This window comes from Pongo abelii, chromosome 13 (genome assembly GCF_028885655.2).
Source record: "Pongo abelii isolate AG06213 chromosome 13, NHGRI_mPonAbe1-v2.0_pri, whole genome shotgun sequence".
Classification (NCBI taxonomy): Eukaryota; Metazoa; Chordata; class Mammalia; order Primates; family Hominidae; genus Pongo; species Pongo abelii.
The window spans coordinates 32,900,827-32,922,422 of NC_071998.2; the positions used below are offsets into that span (position 1 = coordinate 32,900,827).

Here is a 21,596-nt window from a genome sequence, read left to right on the forward strand (position 1 = left end):
GTTTAAGTCCTTTTGTAGATCTCTAAGAACTTGCTTTATTAATCTGGGTGCTCCTGTATTTGGTGCATGTATATTTAGGATAGTTCACTCTTCTTGTTGCACTGATCCCTTTACCATTATGTGATGCCCTTCTTTGTCTTTTTTGATCTTTGTTGGTTTAAAGTCTATTTTGTCTGAAATTAAGACATAGAGACACAAAAAACCCTTAAAATCAATGAATCCGGGAGCTGTTTTTTAAAAAATCATTATCAAAATAGAAAGACCACTAGCTAGACTAATAAAGAAGGAAAGGGAGAAGACTCAAATAGACACAAAAGAAAAATGATAAAGGGGATATCACCACTGATCCCACAAAAATACAAACTACCATCAGAGAATACTGTAAACACCTCTATGAAATAACTAGAAAATCTAGAAAAATGGATGAACTCCTGGACACATACACCCTCCCAAGAATAAACCATGAAGAAGTCGAATCCCTGAATAGATCAATAATAAGTGCTGAAATTGAGGCAGTAATTAAGCCTATCAACTAAAAAAAGCCCAGGACTAGAAAAATTCGCAGCCAAATTCTACCAGAGGTACAAAGAGGAGCTGGTACCATTCCTTCTGAAACAATTCCAAACAAGTGAAAAGGAGGGACTCTTCCCTAAGTCATTTATGAGGCCAGCATCATCCTGATACCAAAACCTGGCAGAGACACAAAAACAAAAAAACCTGAGGCCAAAATCCCTGATGAATATTGATATGAAAATCCTAATTAAATACTGGCAAACCGAATCCAGCAGCACATCCAAAAGCTTATCCACCACATCAAGTTGGCTTCATCCCTGGGAGGCAAGGCTGGTTCAACATATGCAAGTCAAAAAAATGTAATTCATCACATAAGCAGAACCAATGACAAAAAGCACATGATTATATCAATAGATGAAGAATAGGCCTTCGATAAAATTCAATGCCCTTCATGCTAAAAACTCCCAATTAAAGAGGTATTGATGGAATGTAATTCAAACTAGTACAAGATATTTATGACAAACACACAGCCAATATAATACTGAATGGGCAAAAGCTGGAAGCATTTCCTTTGAAAACTACCAGAAGACAAGGATGCCCTCTCTCGCCACTCCTATTCAACATAGTATTGGAAGTTGTGACCAGGGCAATCAGGCAAGAGAAAGAAATACAGGGTATTCAAAAAGGAAGAGAGGAAGTCAAGTTGTCTCTGTTTGCATTTGAAATGATTGTATATTTAGAAAACCCAATCGTCTCAGCCCAAAAACTCCATAAGCTGATACGCAACTTCAGAAAAGTCTCAGGATACAAAATCAATGTGCAAAAATCACAAGTATTCTTATAAACCAATAATAGACAAACAGAGAGCCAAATCATGAGTGAACTCCTATTCACAAATGCTAAAAAGAAAATAAAATACCTAGGAATACAACTTACAAGGGATGTGAAGGAACTTTTCAAGGAGAACTACAAACCACTGCTCAAGGAAATAAGACAGGACACAAACAAATGGAAAAACATTCCATGCTCATGGATAGGAAGAATCAACAATGTGAAACAGGCCATACTGCCTAAACTAATTTATAGATTCAATGCTATCCCATCAAGCTACCATTGACTTTCTTCACATAATTAGAAAAAACTCCTGCCTAATTGCCCTGGCCAGAACTTCCAACACTATGTTGAATAGAAGTGGTGAGAGAGGGCATCCCTGTCTTGTGCCAGTTTTCAAAGGGAATGCTTCCAGTTTTTGCCCATTCAGTATGATATTGGCTGTGGGTTTGTCATAAATAGCTCTTATTATTTTGAGATACGTCCCATCAATTCCTAATTTATTGAGAGTTTTTAGCATGAAGCGTTGTTGAATTTTGTCAAACGCCTTTTCTGCATCTATTGAGATAATCATGTGGTTTTTGTCTTTGGTTCTATTTATATGCTGGATTACATTTACTGATTTGCGTATATTGAACCAGCCTTGCATCCCAGGGATGAAGCCCACTTGATCATGGTGGATAAGCTTTTTGATGTGCTGCTGGATTCTGTTTGCCAGTATTTTATTGAGGATTTTTGCATCAATGTTCATCAAGGATATTGGTCTAAAATTCTCTTTTTTTGTTGTGTCTCTGCCAGGCTTTGGTATCAGGATGATGCTGGCCTCATAAAATGAGTTAGTGAGGATTCCTTCTTTTTTTTTTTTTTTATTGGAATAGTTTCAGAAGGAATGGTACCAGCTCCTCCTTGTACCTCTGGTAGAATTCGGCTGTGAACCCATCTTGTCCTGGACTTTTTTTGGTTGGTAAGCTATTGATTATTGCCACAATTTCAGCTCCTGTTATTGGTCTATTCAGAGATTCAACTTCTTCCTGGTTTAGTCTTGGGAGGGTGTATGTGTTGAGGAATTTATCCATTTCTTCTAGATTTTCTAGTTTATTTGCATAGAGGTGTTTGTAATATTCTCTGATGGTAGTTTGTATTTCTGTGGGATCAGTGGTGATATCCCCTTTATCATTTTTTATTGCATCTATTTGATTCTTCTCTCTTTTTTTCTTTATTAATCTTGCTAGCGGTCTATCAATTTTGTTGATCCTTTCAAAAAACCAGCTCCTGGATTCATTGATTTTTTGAAGGGTTTTTTGTGTCTCTATTTCCTTCAGTTCTGCTCTGATTTTAGTTATTTCTTGCCTTCTGCTAGCTTTTGAATGTGTTTGCTCTTGCTTTTCTAGTTCTTTTAATTGTGATGTTAGGGTGTCAATTTCTAATTAAACTCAAGAGCTTCTGCACTGCAAAAGAAACTACCATCAGAGTGAACAGGCAACCTACAAAATGGGAGAAAATTTTCGCAACCTACTCATCTGACAAAGGGCTAATATCCAGAATCTACAATGAACTCCAACAAATTTACAAGAAAAAAACAAACAACCCCATCAAAAAGTGGGCAAAGGACATGAACAGACACTTCTCAAAAGAAGACATTTATGCAGCCAAAAAACACATGAAAAAATGCTCACCATCACTGGCCATCAGAGAAATGCAAATCAAAACCACAATGAGATACCATCTCACACCAGTTAGAATGGCAATCATTAAAAAGTCAGGAAACAACAGGTGCTGGAGAGGATGTGGAGAAATAGGAACACTTTTACACTGTTGGTGGGACTGTAAACTAGTTCAACCCTTGTGGAAGTCAGTGTGGCGATTCCTCAGGGATCTAGAACTAGAAATTCCATTCGACCCAGCCATCCCATTACTGGGTATATACCCAAAGGACTATAAATCATGCTGCTATAAAGACACATGCACACGTATGTTTATTGCCGCATTATTCACAATAGCAAAGACTTGGAACCAACCCAAATGTCCAACAATGATAGACTGGATTAAGAAAATGTGGCACATATACACCATGGGATACTATGCAGCCATAAAAAATGATGAGTTCATGTCCTTTGTAGGGACATGGATGAAATTGGAAATCATCATTCTCAGTAAACTATCGCAAGAACAAAAAACCAAACACCGCATATTCTCACTCATAGGTGGGAATTGAACAATGAGAACACATGGACACAGGAAGGGGAACATCACACTTCGGGGACTGTTGTGGGGTGGGGGGAGGGGGGAGGGATAGCATTGGGAGATATACCTAATGCTAGATGACGAGTTGGTGGGTGCAGCACACCAGCATGGCACATGTATACATATGTAACTTACCTGCACATTGCGCACATGTACCATAAAACCTAAAGTATTATAATAATAATAATAATAAAAGAAAAAAAAAAAAAAAGAAAAAACTACTTTAAATTTCACATGGAACCAAAAAAGGGCCTGGATAGCCAAGACAATCCAAAGCAAAAAGAACAAAGTTGGAGGCATCATGCTACTTGACTTCAAGCTATACTACAAGTGTACAATAACCAAAACATCATGGTACTGGTACCAAAACGGATATACAGACCAATGAAACAGAAGAGAGGCCTCAGAAACAACACCACACATCTACAACCATCTGATCTTTGACAAACCTGACAAAAACAAGAAATGGGAAAAGGATTCCCTATTTAATAAAATGTGTTAGGAAAACTGACTAGCTATATGCAGAAAACTGAAACTGGACCTCTTCCTTACACCTTATACAAAAATTAACTCAAGATGTATTAAAGACTTAAACGCAAGACCTAAAACCATAAAAACCCTAGAAGAAAAGCTAGGCATTACTATTCAGGACATAGGTATGGGCAAGGACTTCATGACTAAAACACCAAAAACAATGGCAACAAAAGCCAAAATTGACAAATGGGATCTAATTAAACTAAAGAGCTTCTGCACAGCAAAATCTCATCAGAATGAACAGGGATCCTACAGAATGGGAGGAAATTTTTGCAATCTATCCATCTGACAAAAGATTAATACCCAGAATCTATAAGGAACTTAAACAAATTTACAAGAAAAAAACAAACAACCCCATCAAAAAGTGGGTGAAGGATATAACAAGTACTTCTTAAAATAAGACATTTATGTGGCAAACAAATATATGAAAAAAAAAAGCTAATCATCACTGGTCATTAGAGAAATGCAAATCAAAACCACAATGAGATATCATCTCACCAGCCACTTAGAATGACGATCATTAAAAAGGAAACAACAGATGGTGGAGAGGATGTGGGGAAATAGGAACGCTTTTATACTGTTGGTGGGAGTGTACATTAGTTCAACCATTGTGGAGGACAGTGTGGTGATTCCTCAAGGATCCAGAACCAGAAATACCATTTGACCCAGCAATCCCATTACTGGGTATATACCCAAGGGATTATAAGTCATTCTACTATAAAGAAACATGCACACTTATGTTTATTGCAGCACTATTCACAATAGCAAAGACTTGGAACCAACCCAAACGCCCCTCAATGATAGAATGAATTTAAAAAATGTGGCACATATACACCATGGAATACTATGCAGCCATAAAAAAGGATGAGTTCATATCTTTGCTGGGATGTGGATGAAGCTGGAAACCATCATTCTCAACAAACTAACACAGGAACAGAAAACCAGACACCACATGTTCTCACTCATAAGTGGCAGTTGAACAATGAGAACACACAGACACAGGGAGGGGAACATCACACACAGGGGCCTGTCGGGGAATGGTGGCTAGTGAAGGGATAGTGTCAGGAGAAATACCTAATGTAGGTGACAGGTTGATTTGTGCAACAAACCACCATGGCACATGTATACCTATGTAACAAATCTGCACATTCTGCACATGTATCCCAGAACTTAAAGTATATTAAAAAAAAAAAATCAGTGAGGCTCTTTTTAAAAAGTCCTGGGGCTCATTTCATTGTTCACAGATCTGGGGTAGGTGAGAGAAATCTATTTCAACAAGTTTCTTGGGAATTATCTGTCTTTCACCAATAAATCACGGAACAAAAACCACTGCACTAGTAGAGAATTCAAACATTAATTAAATTAAATGATATTTAGCACTTACTGTACATATAATGTAATTCTTGGAGCTGTTAAAGATAAAGTGGACCAGAAGCTATGGTGTTAATATGAAGAAGGTATTGATGTACTCTGGAAAAAATTAAAAATATACAAACAAGTAAATAATGCAACAGAGGTAATCAACTAAATAATATTTACTGAAGTACATTAATATTGACGGAAATCAGTGAGAGACACAGTTGCCTGATAATGTGTCATAAAGAAGATAAACTGTAAGACTATTTTTTTTTAAAAAATGAGAACAATTTGAATACTCAGAATAAGTAGGTAAAGTCATCTTTTTCAATGCTGTAGATTTGTAATTTATGAAGGTATTATGAAATTAGAATACTACATGTATATTGACAAGAATTGAGAAAGTGTATCAAATAAGTAGTGTGGCATCAAATTATGAAGGAATTTGAAACCCATACCGAGTAGCAGATTCTACTATGTTATGCTGAAACGTTGTTTCTTAAATGGTCATAACAGGCAGATTATTTCTGTGATCCAAGAGTTGCTTTGATAAAACTTGAGTTAATATATAAATAAAACATTGTCTTATAAAATCAAGAATGGAAATACGGAAGAAGTGATTGCTACTGATTTAACAATATGTTCTAATCTTAATACACTATGTAGAAGAGAATAATCAATATTTTAATTTATTAAAATAACCTAGTATTAGAAAAGGCACAAAAGTTTTTTAATCGTTACCTTAATTTCTAGTGTACAAGTTTGAGGACAGTTATCATAATCCCCATTTCTAGTCTCTTTTTTCTTACATCATGATGCAATATGTTGAAAAGACTAATATTACGTATTATTATCTCTAGGTTGTTGAGTTATGATTACTGTATTTACTTCTGGGCTTTTTATTCTGTTTCATTGAAATATTTGTTTAATCTTCCATTATTATACCACTGTCTTTATTATTGTAGTTTTATATTAGTCTTGTAGTATTAGTCATATTAGTTTTCTGACTTTGTTCTTCTTAAATATTATCTTAGCTATCTGAGTTTTTTGCCTTTCTCTATAATCTTGAGAATAAGTTTGTTGATATGCACAAAATAACAACTTGTAGAAATCTTGATTGGGGCTATGTTGATTCTATAGGTCAAGTTGAGACAAATTTTCACCTTTACAATATTGAGATTTCAAATTCATTTACATGAAATATCTCTTCATCTGTTTATGTATTTTTTAATGTGTTCCTGATCTTAGCAGGAAAGCATGCATTCCTCACTATTAAACATTATATTAGCTGTAAATATTTTCATAGCTATTCTTTATTAATCTGAGGAAGTTAAATTCTAATCCTAGTTTGCTGAAAGTGTTTATGATTAATGGATGATGAATTTTGCCAACATTTTTTTGTATCTGTTAATATGATCATATGACTTTTTTCCTTAGCCTGTTAACATAATGGATTTCATGGTTTTCAAATGCTATACCAGCCTTGCATAAGTGTAATAAATTCCACATGATACAGATTTCTTCTAATACATTATTGGCAAGTTGCTAATGTTTGGTTGAGGATTTTTGAATCTATATTCATCAGAGTTATTGGTCTGTAGGTGTGTTTTCTTGTATTTTTCTGATTTGATATTAAGGTAATGCTGGCCTTACAGAAAGATTTAGCAAGTATTTGCTCTGATTCTATTTTCTAGGACAGATTGTAGAACATTAATTGGTTAATTTAATCTTTAAATGTTTGCTAGAACTCACCAGTGAACTAATCTGGGTTCTTTTTTCCTTTATTGTGTCTAATTGTATTAGCTATGCCTTCCAGTATGATGTTGAATAGGAGTAGTGAGAGTGGACATCCTTGCTGTGTTCCTAATCAGAGAGATTCTTTATTAATCTGAGGAAGTTAAATTCTACACGTATAAATACTAAATATAATTATATGTGTGTTTTTATAAACCTAAGTAAATTTTCTTGAATTGAAAATGTTCAAATATTTAAAAACTCTGTTATACATCTGGTCTATACACTTAATGAAATTATAAAATCCTATAAAATTTGTACATTTGTGTAAATTCACAACCTCATTCTAAAGTATACATGCCAGTCAAAAGTCCAGAATGGTCAAGGAAAACTTGTGGAAGAAACACAAAGCTGGAGAAATTACAGAATTAAGTATCAAAATCCATGTCATGATTTAGAAGTTGTTATTTGTTGTAAGAACAGACAATAACCAATGGAACATATATAAGCAGTCTTTTGATTAATGTCTTCAGCCCAACAAGATGAAAATTACATTTTCAATAAGTGGTTTTAGTTAAATTGGATACCCTCATTTTTATAAGGGAATAATATCCCTTGATTAGTATCATATACAAAAAGCAATTATAGATGTATCATGGATTTAAAAAAGAGCAGAAAAACAATGAAGCTTTTACATGAAAACTTACCTATTCACAATCAGTGAACTTTTCTTAAACAGAATACTATGTGAAATGGTGTTTGATATGTTAACCTCTATTTAGACCTGGTATTAATTAAAATGTACCATTACGATGGTGAAATTCAACCCAGTGTGAAAAGACGTCTGCAATGCCTGTATCAAGCAATACCTGTAGCCAGATCACATAAAATGAATCCCCACAAATAAAAAGAAAAGACAGAAAGGCCAATGAAAAAGGGATAAAGGCTTGTACAGGATCTTCTCAAATGAGGATTTTTTAATATCTATATGCATGTTAATAGACATTCAAATGCTTATTTATCAAATTAAAAAATTAAATATAAATTAAATGTCACTACACAGCCAAAAGAATCGGGTTAGTAAAAATGACACAATAGCAAGATTTATTGAGAATGTAGATCAATGAAAATCCTCATGCACATCTGTTGGGAGTTGAAACTGGTAAAAAAAGAACTGTAGGAAATGGTGCTGCAATATCTGCTAACATGAAACATACATCCATTGACCCAGTCCTACCTCTTTACTCCAGAAATGCTTGCATATGAACATGGATAGGAATATTTTTAGAAGCCTTATTTATTATAAAAAAACACTGGAAACAATAAAAACATTTTCAAACAATAGAATAAATTGTAATATATTTATCAAGCATTGAAAAACTACGTAACATACAAAAATGATAAAACTTCAAGTATAATTTGAATAAAGCTAGAGATTAGTATATACGAATCTACACAAAGATTTTTAAAAATGGAAATACAAAATTTTAATGTTGCAAAATGCATAATTGGTAAAACTATACTAAAAAAAACAAAACAAAACTAGAAAGCACTTATTTAATATGGCTACTAAAACAGTGGTTGTATCCAGTGAGGAGGAAAGTAATTTTAATTGCAAAAAGTCATGCAAAACCTCCCGAAATGCTAGCAGGGTTATTTCTTGACCTAGAGGGTATTATGCAGACATTCCTTCAGAAAAATTTGTAGAATGGTATATACCTTTTGAATTATATATATATATATATTAAACTATTTTATGAGATGTTATATATATTTATGAGATGTTATATATATTATATATATTATATATAATGTATAATATATAATATAATACATATAATATATACTATATATTATATATAACATCTCATTAAAAAGTTTAAAATTAAAAATATACATGTGATTCATTAAGATATGTTTCGGATTAAAAGAGCATTCTTATTACAGGAAGATTCATAGATGATGAGAGAATAACACATTGTATCATAATATGTAAATTATGTCAATTTTAGTTCAGAAAATTTTATTTCTAAGTTAAATCATTTAAAGAGATATTAGCAAGGAAAACAGTTGAGTTTATAAGAACCACAAAATCTAAATGTCAGTTATAATACATAAAATATTTATACAGTAGTTAAAGTTGAATTCAAAGACAGATTTCCAAAAGTAGATACCTCAGATACAGGGATAGTACTCTCTGTTTTATTATTATTTGCTTATTATTTTGTCATTGCTTTAGAATTTAAAATATCTCTCTATACATTGGCTATATCACAGTTTCTCTGAATATTATTTATTTAAATATAGCTTAACTTTAAAAACTATTTTCTTGTTGAAAAGAAGTTTGTATTTTAATGTGATATCAGCCTGTTCAAATGTTTATAATACCTGAGAACCTTCTGACAGCCAAATATTGAAGAATTCTTTTTTTTTTTTGGCCAGGATACGTTATTATTTAAGTAAACAAGCAATGAGCACCTTTTTTTTTAATAACACTTGATGTTTAATTTCTTATAATGTCACAGATTTACCTAAAAGGAACACACTCAACTTAGTTTCATAAATTAATCAGAAAAACACTAACATTTTTAGTACTAATTTTCACACATTTCGTATCTTATAACTAAAACTCTCAGAACTAAGGTGGTCCAAGGAACACTGCATCAAGTACTTTTTTTAGTTTCAAAGTAATTCTAACAGAGCATTTCTGTGTTCTAGTTTGTTGATAACTTAGTATGATATGATTTGAAAGTTCCGGGCTTAAATTCTGTTTGACAAACTTGTATGGATTTCTCTTCTGCAGGTTTTCTCAGACTCTTTCATAAATGAATGCATACCTATGCATTCAAAGAAAAGATTTTCAAATATATATACCTGTAGTATCCTTTCAAGTAAGTTCTTATGGGCCAAGATGTGCACACTATGCATTGGTAAAATTGAACTTATTTCAGGAGAAATCAATCATTTCTCTTATTATAAGACAATGTCATAAATTAAGGGTATTTTACCTATCACTTTTGGTGGTTTTCCTGATCTACTTTCTTTAATTTTTTTCTAACGTAATAATTTATTTTTTACAAAGGTTTTGGCTTTTTTGTTAGTATACTTCTTAACATTTTATATCATTTTGGTAACTGGGAATTATGAATGAAAGAACTGAATGGTGAGTATTTAGAATTAATATGGATGGAATGTGTATTTTACACTAGTTAAGACATCTATCACCTTCAATGTACTTGCTAGGACCAGATGATTAAGACTAAAATAGATAAGCTAGAATTTACATAGATATATCTTAGACAGTCAGCTATATGTTTCAAAGCAGGTATTCTAAGTCATAGATCCATGTCAGAGACATAGAACAGCTATAGAAGAGCCATATTTCGTGTTTTGCTATAGACATAAATTGTCTCATAGGGTTAATTATTTTTTTTAATTTTAAGATTATAACATTGGGTACTACAAAGAGAGAGAGGGTTTGTAAGATGGTTTAGCTCTTGAGAACATGTTTATTTGGCTTTATAAACTAGTGTATGTCCATTATGCATCAATTTACAGGATAATATTGAAATTTATTATGAGATATTCTGTGTAATCAATTTAAAATTATAGGACACTAATATAATTAGATTTTTAACACATAAAAATCATAGAGATTTTTACACACTTAATCAGAATTTTAAAAGCCAGTGATAACAAGTTAATAATTGTGACAACTAATAGAGTATCTAAATAAATGTCACTATTTTTATTAATTGATATTTAATTTGCTGTAGTCTGCCTCGGTAAATGTTAATTAAATGCCAGAAAATTCCTTATAATCTTATCATATTAATAATCTTATAATTATGCCTTTATTGCTTACATAATTATAAGTTAATTACACAGCTACTAGATTTACTGTACCTTTTATAGAGAGCTCAAGAATATCCATTTTTCTCCACAGTTCAATAAACTTGATTGCCTGGTAATCACTGTCGGTCATAGAACATCAAAAGCTGTTTTAACAAATATACATTTCCACACAAAAGAGTAAACATTACATATCAAAATAGAAAAATAAAATAATTGAAATATGCCATTATTCTTTTATTAATTTATTATCACTTACCTTAGAAAATATGTGACAATTTAGGAGAACATAGACAAATTGTTTCTCTTTCACAGACATTTGTAAAATGATGTGTATTAAGAGTGTTTTGTTTTTTTCAAAGTGCTTTTATATGTAAAGTCTAATTTTATATTTACGACGACCTTAGAAAATGCAATTATCCTCATTTTACTAAGGAGGAAATTGGTTTAAAGATGATGTAACTTTCCCAGTAGGATCCAATTTTGCTTTTCCTTACACACATACTGATCTTTTGTCTTATGTCTTGTATTTTCACCCCACATCCTCCCAATTTACCTACCAAGGCTATGTAAATTGTTACTAACCTTTGTCTATATTTCTGGTAGATAATATTATACAATGAAAAAATGTAGATATTTTAATTTATTCTTCAACAAACACATTTTTTATTCAATTTTTCACTCATTGTGGTCCAGCATGTTGATGAATAAGCTGTGCCTTATTCACCTTTGTATTCATCTTTGTATGCCTTATTCATCATGTAATTCGTCACAAAACATGTAGTATTATACTAAAAATAATAATAGAATTCAGTAAGTTTTCTGGTTAAAAAATGTACATACATTTTTAATAGATATTCAAAATTCTATCTATTGATCAATGATCAATAGATAGCCTATATATCTGTTAAAAAATAAAATAAGAAAAATTACCAATCTCACTTATCAAATTATAAACTACATATGCTAGAGTGGTATTTAATATTAAAAGCTTATTTAATAAAATAAAAAATACTACAAAGGAAGATAAAATATAATTAATGGAGGAGAAACACCATGTGTCTGTTTAGGTACATAAATATCAAATTTTATGCAATTTCAAGGAAAGCTCGTTGGATGTTAATTATGAAAATTATAAGGATGCTAAATTGTATTTGGAAGAATAAATTTGAGACTAGATAATAAAAATTATGATTGGATTCATGCCGGTATGGCATATAAAATAGCCAAATAATACCATTTCTTTGGATTGATTCATAAATCCTTAGTGTTTGATAAATGTTAAAAGGAGTTATGTGAATGAAAATTTATGTTTTATGAGAAATGTAGATCTTAAATGCAGTCTTTTTTTAAATTCAAAGCATTGTGGATGGGGATGCGTATGGAGGTGGAGGGCAAGACCTATTTACTATGTTCTATCTAGAATTTTCCACAGCTAATAAGGGTTGTGTTACTATTTTTATGAAAAACGTTATACTATCCTGAAGAATTTTGGAATCTTGACTAATAGTTTGGACACGATGAAAAAAATAGGTAACAAAATAGTGTTAAAAAGTTGTCTGAGTAGATGGATAGTCAATGAAGTTAATATTTCTTTAAAAACACAATGACCTTAAGAATGCCATAATTCTAATGACCTTCTTTCATTTCATATATTTATTTTCATTTAGATTCTATTTCAGTTTTGTTAATGAACTTCCAAAATTATTCACTGACACTTTTTATTATTTTATTGTTTATTTAAATCACTGGTTTCTGGAACTCTTTTTCTATATCTCCCTACTCTCTGGAATTATTCTGCCCCCAAACTCCCAGGCATCTCATCCTCCCCACATTACCATCTACATCTCAGTTCACCATGCCAGCTCTGCTGTGTAAGTTCCCTCCCTGGGTCTACTGCCCAGAAGTAATCGGCTCCAGCCTGAAAACCTGGGCTGCTGAAGTATTCATTTTGTTTGTTTCCCTTCCACAAATACCATAGTCTTGTTTTGCTTGTCTGATGTCTGAAAACAGTTGTTTTATGTATTTTATCTGATTTTTCAAATGTTCACAATAGGTAATTAAGTTAAGGTCTTGTTACACCATTGTAGCCTGAGGAGCACTTTCTTTGTAATTATTTATATTAAATCTTGCCAGAAAGATGGCACTTTAAAATTTTATATAGCTGGTGTATGTAGATTTACTTAATCCACATGACTTGCAGCAATGTCCGTAGTTCCTAAGAATAAATATATTTTGAAGACAGCAATGCAAAACATTTATTAAAGCATATGTGCATTTTACATTTATTATGACTTTAAGTAATTTGATGTATTTTGATTCATAAAACATAGTATGGAGTATGGAGGTTTGAATAAATAAAAACAAAAAATTGTTAAAATTAACATAATAAATTATAGGAAAAAGGAATCAAACTAAAGCTTTCTGAGAATAAGAATGTATTGGATAAAATAAAATATAATACTTTCAAGATGAAATTTATTAACCCAAACAAATGATCATGTCCAAGAATTCACCCCAAATGGAAATATCATATCAGCTTTAACTTTTATATGATTTGGTATTTATTTACTATTAAGTGGTTTTAAAAATAAGAATATTTGTTGGTAGCCTAATATTGAGTTGCATTTTTTTTCTTACCTATGTATCTGCCATAGATATTACAGTTTACTTTTTCTTGACTGGTATTTTCAATAAGACTTTTTTTTCTTAAAGGGCCAAGATATTTTTCTTAAAGGGCCAAGATATTTCAGTCATTTAAGATAAGAAGTTCAATTTCTTCTTTTTATAAGATTTATCTCATATTTAAAATATAAATACTTATTTATAAGTCAATTAGAACAATAATGCCTTCAAATTTAAGAGTTTTTGTAATCTGAGTTATCAGTTCTTCCTGGATGTAAACAAAGACATAGCAATCTTTTCAGAAACATTTCACTCTCAAGACAAAATAATTGTAGCAAATTCACAGGAAAGTAATGAGACTTGGGCTTGCCTTTTTCTGAAGAGCATAGCCAATATTTCTGAACTTGACTATCAAAGAGTGTTCTTAGTCTTGGAAATTCTTCCTAATTTGATATGCGCCATTTTCTGTAGTACCTGAATTTGTCATATTTGAGTAAAGCTAGAAGCTCAGGTTCAATATTTAACAGAGTGTAATTGGTCCACTAAGCTTTTTCTCATTTCTGGACGTGACACCTTTTTGCATTTCTGTAGGGAGTCTCAACTTCTTGAGATAGAAATATTCAAATTGATGCACTCATCCTTTCAGATTTCTTGTGCAGTCATTCAGAAGTTATGGAGTACAAACTCAAGTCACCTAATATTTCCACACAAGTGTTATTACACAAGCCAAACAGCCTTTGTACTCTATAATTTAATCAATACTTGATTAACTTTTTACCTCTTTCTATACATTTCCTTTCCCTTGATGGTAGATCTGTGTGTTTTAATTAAACACGAGCATGATGTATATTGGCAAATACCTACAATCCATACATATCCAAAGGGCCTATGTGAAGGGCTACACTTAAAAACACATCATTATAAAATCTAATTATGTTTTGTCTGGTACAATAATGAGACTTCCTTCACTTACAGATATAGAGAAAATTAACGTCAGGTAACGTCAGGTAACATCAACTGCAAGTTAAAAGGAAACACCGACACAGGTACATATGAGAAAAACTACTGCAAGAATAACAGACTCAGATAAGACAATTGGATTATTCCTTTTACAGCCAAATGAAAATAGTATTAGTCATTAGAACTGTTTGCTTGATGACCTGGTTATGAGGAGGAAGTACTTAGTTGCTGAAAATTTTCCAGAATACGGTAAACATGCCAAGTTTTTTTTGTTGTTGTCATTTTTTTTTTTAGTCAAAGACAGGTACCATCACTCAACTTTTTTTTTTTTTTTTTTTGAGACGGAGTTTTGCTCTTGTCACCCAGGCTGGAGTGCAACGAATGGCGCGATCTCGGATCACCGCAACTTCCTCCTCCTGGGTTCGAGCAATTCTCCTGCCTCAGCCTCCCGAGTAGCTAGGATTACAGGCGCCCGCCACCACTCCTGGCTAATTTTTGTGTTTTTAGTGGAGATGGGGTTTCGCCATATTGGTCAGGCTGGTCTTAAACTCCCGACTTCAGGTGATTCGCCCACCTTGGCCTCCCAAAGTGCTGGGATTACAGGCATGAGCCACCATGCCCGGCCTCAGCTCTTTTACTAGTTAAGAAGACTAGGAGGCCGTTAAAACAGAATTAATACAGATTGGTCATGAAATACAGATAAATGAGAAACACAATCTGCAAAAGCAGTGATCCTTAATACTGAAGCCGAAGAAAATAGGCCTAAGTGTAGGGAGTCTTTGTGGCACAGTTCTCAGGCGACTAAGCATATTCAACCGAAATGTGTGATCCCTGTAGACCACATGGAGTTACCTCCATAATAATAATAATAATAATTTAAAAAAAAAGAAATTTGTGATTGCTGATTTTTTTTTCTTTTTCTTTGAATGAAGCATATTGATTAAATAGTAGTCAAACTTTTAGAATAACCAATTGGCTGAAATTTTATGGTAAATTTTTATTATGACAGTCAATCATTTTCATTGAATTATGTTTTGTAAATTTTGGTTAAAATTTTAATTATGATAAAACAATTAACGAAAGCAAATAATAACCCAAAACACACATGCATACATAAATACACAAAAATAAAGAAAAACCGAAAAACCCAAGCTCCTGGCTTGTCGTCTGATATCAACACAAAACTTAAATCTTCTGGTCATGTGTATAATCTGCTCCATGGAAGACTAGCAACTAGGTTAAAGTTAATTAAAGACTAAGTGTTAGTTTTACCTTTGTATTTCATAATGGCTTTGGGTAACCCATTTTGTTTTTGGATGTCTAAGTAAAACAGGGCTTTGATTAAGTTTTATTATAGTTTTCTATTTGTTGGTTTTAACACTGCAGATCTTATATATTTGACATACATGGCCGTGGAAGCTCAGGCTTAAAATATGATTTTTTTTCAGGAGAAATACCACTCACATCCTTGGTCCATGTACAGACAAGTATCAGTGTGTTCTAATTGTATTAGTAGGATGCTTTTCCTTTTTCTTTTTTTTTTATTATTATTATACTTTAAGTTTTAGGGTACATGTGCACAATGTGTTTCAAATTACTGCTGAGAGTGTATTACTCTAGGAACTCTAGTTTTATAAATCTGTCATGTTCCATCTTCTTAAGTCCAAGTCTGGTCTACATTCCCCAGATGGACATGAGTGTGAACAAATTTAGCTTACTAGGATTGAAACAATATCTGGTACAAGGGATTTCCTTTTATTTATCATATGTCAATGCAGAAAATGGAGGATTTATATTAGGTTAATGACATTTCATTTGTCAAGTTTAAGTATATGATTCAGAAGATGCTAGATTTAGGTAGGAATGGTTTGGGATTATGTGTTATAAATCTTTGTATTTACATTTGAATAGACATGAAAAATATCTAGGTTTCAACATAAGTAATAAAGTACTTCTTAAATGCTTTAAAATAGATAATGAACTGTTCATTGGAAGCTATCAGCAAGTTGACCACTTTTCTAATTGCTAACTTTTATAGTAATTTCACAGGTTCTTCTCTAGCAACATTTAATCCCTTTAGTATTGTAAAATAGGAGAATGATTAAGTGTTCAGGTTTCAAGGGACTTCTGTGTATGCAAAGTAAACCATGCAAGTATAGTTATAAATAAGTAAGTGTTGTTCTAGCTATCAATAAGGATGTTAAGGGAGGCATCAAATCCATAAAGCAGTGAAACTGCCAATAGATAGGAAAGTGATTTTTCTAGATTAAGCAGGGATTCATCATGAGATCAATAATGAACTAGGCTTCTGTTACTTTCCAGCTATTTCTAATATTTAGAAATTAATATTTATACCTTAGTCAACTGAGGTATTCACAATTTCTGAACTCCTTTTCATTAAAATCTCAACCTACTAATGCTACAATGATGTTCTTTTTTTTTCTTTTATTTTCACAAGGGCCTGTTAGTGTGGTTCTCGTTCTAGGTAAACACATAATTATTTTTAAAAATATTATGACTATCTGCAAAACTAGAATCATAAAACTATCAATGTTTCCTGCAATTGGATTGAGCTGGTGGGTGGGCCTTAGAAGTGGTAGTTATTCATCCACTGTGACCATTTAAAATTATACATTGTATTAAATACTTGTCATAACAATAGGTTTATTGATGTCTAATAATTTATTATGAATATATAACAGATGAATGTTTTCTACTATGAAAAAACTCCTTTACATTATCTATATCAATTATTCATTAAGATTTGGATATGATAGGTAATCACTAGGGAGAGAGCATTATTTGTTTAGCTTAACCCCATAAACCACAAACAACTTTCTGTTATTCTAGACGTGCCTCATTAGAGAAGTTTTAAAAAGAACTCTCTTACAATATATCAAAATCCTGTGACCTGTACCAGATAAACAACTGCTTTGATGCATAATGCAAATTGAAAACTAACACAAAAACTGACCTTTTCCAAATGGTTTGATAACCAACTAACTTGAAGTTGGTCTGAAAATCAATTGGTGTTCATTGTGTGCAAGCAGTGACTCCATCTCCTACATATTTAAGCATTCTTTCTAGGAGTTGGTCCAGAACGCACAACTTTTTTCATATTTTGATAATTTAGCCTGCATTTTGTCACAGAAGTGTATTCTTAAAAATGTGTCACATATACACCATGGGATACTATGCAGCCATAAAAAAGAATGAGTTCATGTCCTTTGCAGGGACATGAATGAAGCTGGAAGCTGTCATTCTCAGCAAACTAACAGAGGAAAAGAAAACCGAACACTGTATGTTCTCACTCATAAGCAGGAGTTGAACAATGGTAAAGTATGGACACAGGGAGGGGAATATCACACACTGGGGCTGATCAGGGGTTTGGGAGGAAGGGGAGGGAGAGCGTTAGAACAAATACCTAATGCAGGTGGGGGTTAAAACCTAGATGACAGGTTGATAGGTGCAGCAAACCACCATGGCACATATATACCTATTTAATAAACCTGCACGTTCTGCACATGTATCCCAGAATTTAAAGTACAATTAAAAAAATTACTAACAAGGACATATTAATTATTGTCAATATCTTGTCTGAAATTAAATTCTTACTTTAGGTATCGTGTGTTTTAACCTAATGCAAGAATAAACCTAATGCAAGAATAAGTTTAACCTAATGCAAGAATAAGTTGCTGTTTTTTTCATTCAGTAATGCTTTTATATTGGGGAGAGGTCCAGAGTGCTTTTATATCTTGGAGATCTTTCTTAAATAACCATATGTCAAGATGTCTCAGGATTTTTGTGTATTTTCTGCCCCACAATGAGAATCAGTTGTTGTTCCATGAAGCTCTGGTTTCTTCTAATAGGAAATGACATATCAGGTCCATTATTGGTGTTATGGAAGCCAACTGCTTCTGCACTGGTCATTGTTTCTAGGACATTTTTAATGAATGAAACTAGGCATATATACTAGCTAGGAAATCTCTCTCTCTCTCTCTCTGTGTGTGTGTGTGTGTGTTTGTGTATATATATATAATGGTAAAATACCTCATGTTTTCATGCTGCTATTTCTATTCCATATGTGGCAGTATCACAAGGATTTTACTTAATCTCTTCCATATTACAACTGAATCTTCTTAATTCCACACTGAGAATTCTGGTTTTCAATAAAAATAGGTGATGATAGGATTAATATAACTGATAATTACGTATTTTCAGTAACTTCTTTACATAAAACAGTTATAGATTAACAATATTAATACTTCTATTTATCACCAATTATTATTATTGAACATGCTTTAAAATGTTGATATATGCTAACCTCATTATCTTCTCATTTGGTAATAGTTGCAATATATCTGAATTATCAGATCAGATAGCCATTAAATACTATTTTCTCCCCTTTTTAATTCTCACTGAATTTCGAACCTATAGAAACAATTAGTGCTCACACCACCTCTTATGCCTAAATCTCTCTGGTTGTCTTCCTTTCCTGAAGACTGCTCTGAGTAAAATCTTTAGGAAGAACTCCTGGGAACTACATTTCCTGAGTTTTTGCCACTTGATAACAGTTTGACTCTATCCTTCACATTTGAAGCTCAAATTTCCTAAATCTAAAGTCCATGGTTCACATGTTCTTTCCTTGAATATCTTAGTTATATTACTCTATCTTCACATGAAAATTGCTGTTGAAAGTCTGATAAGATTCTAGTTTCATTTTCCTTCCAAGTCATATGTTTAATTTTTTATCTTCCTTGAAGTGCAATAGTTTCACTAGGATAGATTTTTACCATTATAGTCAATATTCTCAGATGCACAGTGCATCCAATAATGTGAAATTTAAACTTTTTAAAAGAAAATTTACCTTGAAAGGAACATATTAATAATTATTTTCTGTGCTACTTTCCTTAGGTTCTTCAGGAACTGTAGTGTCTATATGTTCAATCCTCTTTATCAATCCTCAATACTCATTACTTTCTCTCTAATATGTTTCATCCCATCCTTTGTTATTGTATATTTTTAAAATGTTCTTTTGTTCATCTGTATCTCTTAATAGATTTTTGTTGTGTGTATTAAACCATGTGTTTCTCCTAGTTTAGTCTTCATTAAAATAAATATTCCTTTCATATTATTTCCTTTCATATTAATTCATCTGTTTGAATTGTCCTCTATTTCTGAGTTTTTATAATACTGTTTATGTTGTTCTTTCAAATTTTTGTGTATAATAATGTTTTCCAACTTGTTTTGAAATAATATATTACGAATTGCTTCCTTTAGTATTATAATTATTATTTTCTTTTTAGTATGCTTAAAATGTTTATCAGGATGTTATAAGGCTCCTTATTCTTAATTGTTTTTAAAATAATTTTCTATGGAATTTAACTTCAATACTTGCCCCTTGTTTATTCCTATTTTAATTTGTTTTTACAAACATAAAGAAAAAAGTTTGACTCATAGCGTTTATAGCTTTCCAGAACTTCAACTTCTGTCATTTTAGGGTAGCGTTAAAAACTACGGTAGGTTGCCTTGTCAGATTTCCTGCTTCTGTTTCCCTCCTCCAATTTTAGAATTTTTTATGTTTTTTTTTTTTCTACTTTAAGTTCTGGTGTACATGTGCAGAAAGCGCAGGTTTGTTACATAGGTATACACGTGCCGTGGTGGTTTGCTGCACCCATCAACCGGTCACCTACATTAGGTATTTCTCCTAATGCTATCCCTCTCCTAGCTGCCCACCCCACGACAGGCCCCAGTGTGTGATGTTCCTCTCCCTGTGTCCATGTGTTCTCATTGTTCAACTCCCACTTACAAGTGAGAACATGTGGTGTTTGGTTTTCTGTTCTTGTGATAGTTTGCTGAGAATGACTTTTATGTGGAACTTGACTTGCCTGCCTCTGTAAGGTCTCTCTCTTGCTTAAATTTGGCACCAACCCCTAAAGTTGTTCTTCAGTGAGAAGGGAGTCCTCAGAAGTTCAGTGGGGCTAGATTGCTTCAGATCTTTTAGGCCTTATTGCTGGCCAAGATAGTTAAATTCTTTGTAACATAAAATGATTCTGTTGTTTGGGCAAGACTGAATCAGAACAATGTTGGCCATACTGGTAGTTTATTATTATTCTTTGACCAATTTTATAGGTTAAGAATAAAACGTTTATATATAAAAATGTACTTACAGGAAAAAGGTTGAGTTGTTTTGTTTTTTGGTTTTTTTCCTCTTGAATTAAAAGCAGAATGTGAAAGCCCAGATTTGTTTTATTTCACTATACATTGTTCTTTACTTCAGCTTTCACTTTTTTAGGGAAATTTTCTCGAAAGTAAACAAGAAATAAAACAAATATTACAGAAGATTATAAGCAAAGATCACAATGTTGATTTAGATATTTGATCCTATTCAAGGAGGTCAGAAGTAGATGAATTGGTACTGTTGCCTAATACTGGAATAGAAAGAAAAAAAACAATATCCAGAGATCATCTCTCATAATTATACACTAAGAAGTCTAAATTCCTAGAGAGCATGAAGTTAATTTCATATCAGTGGTTAGAATGTTTTTGAAATATATTCTTGTAGTTGTGACATTTGGAATAAAAATAAACAATTCAGCAGTGGTGAATGAAAGGACAGTACATCTGTATAGCATTTCTGCTGGAAAAAAAACATAATGTATATAAATATTATTATTGTAAATAAGCTTGTCAATTATAAAACTGATACTGTATTTCTCATATAGACATATAGCATATACATGTTATATTTCTCATGTATATGCACAAGGTTCCTAATGTATATATTATCCCCTAATGAACACTTTTTTTGTAACTTTATTTTTCAAGTTACAAATAAAAACACTATTTTTGAAACCACTGTGTTGATGTGTTATGTTTTATCTGAATATTTCATGCCATTTGATTATGCAGCATGTACATATTGCAAAATGTCAAAATGTGTATTG

At 32.2% G+C, this 21,596-nt stretch overlaps 1 long non-coding RNA gene across 1 annotated transcript in view; it reads right to left on the reverse strand.

Moving 5' to 3' along the window:
* LOC129047820 (uncharacterized) overlaps positions 1-21,055 on the reverse strand; it is a 43,989-nt gene extending 22,934 nt beyond the window's left edge. The window contains exons 1-3 of the long non-coding RNA XR_010136459.1: positions 20,820-21,055; positions 11,119-11,186; positions 5,507-5,592 (exon numbers count right to left, since the gene is read on the reverse strand). This is a non-coding gene — a long non-coding RNA (uncharacterized LOC129047820). The remainder of the gene's footprint in view (positions 1-5,506; positions 5,593-11,118; positions 11,187-20,819) is intronic.
* Positions 21,056-21,596: the final 541 nt, after the last annotated feature.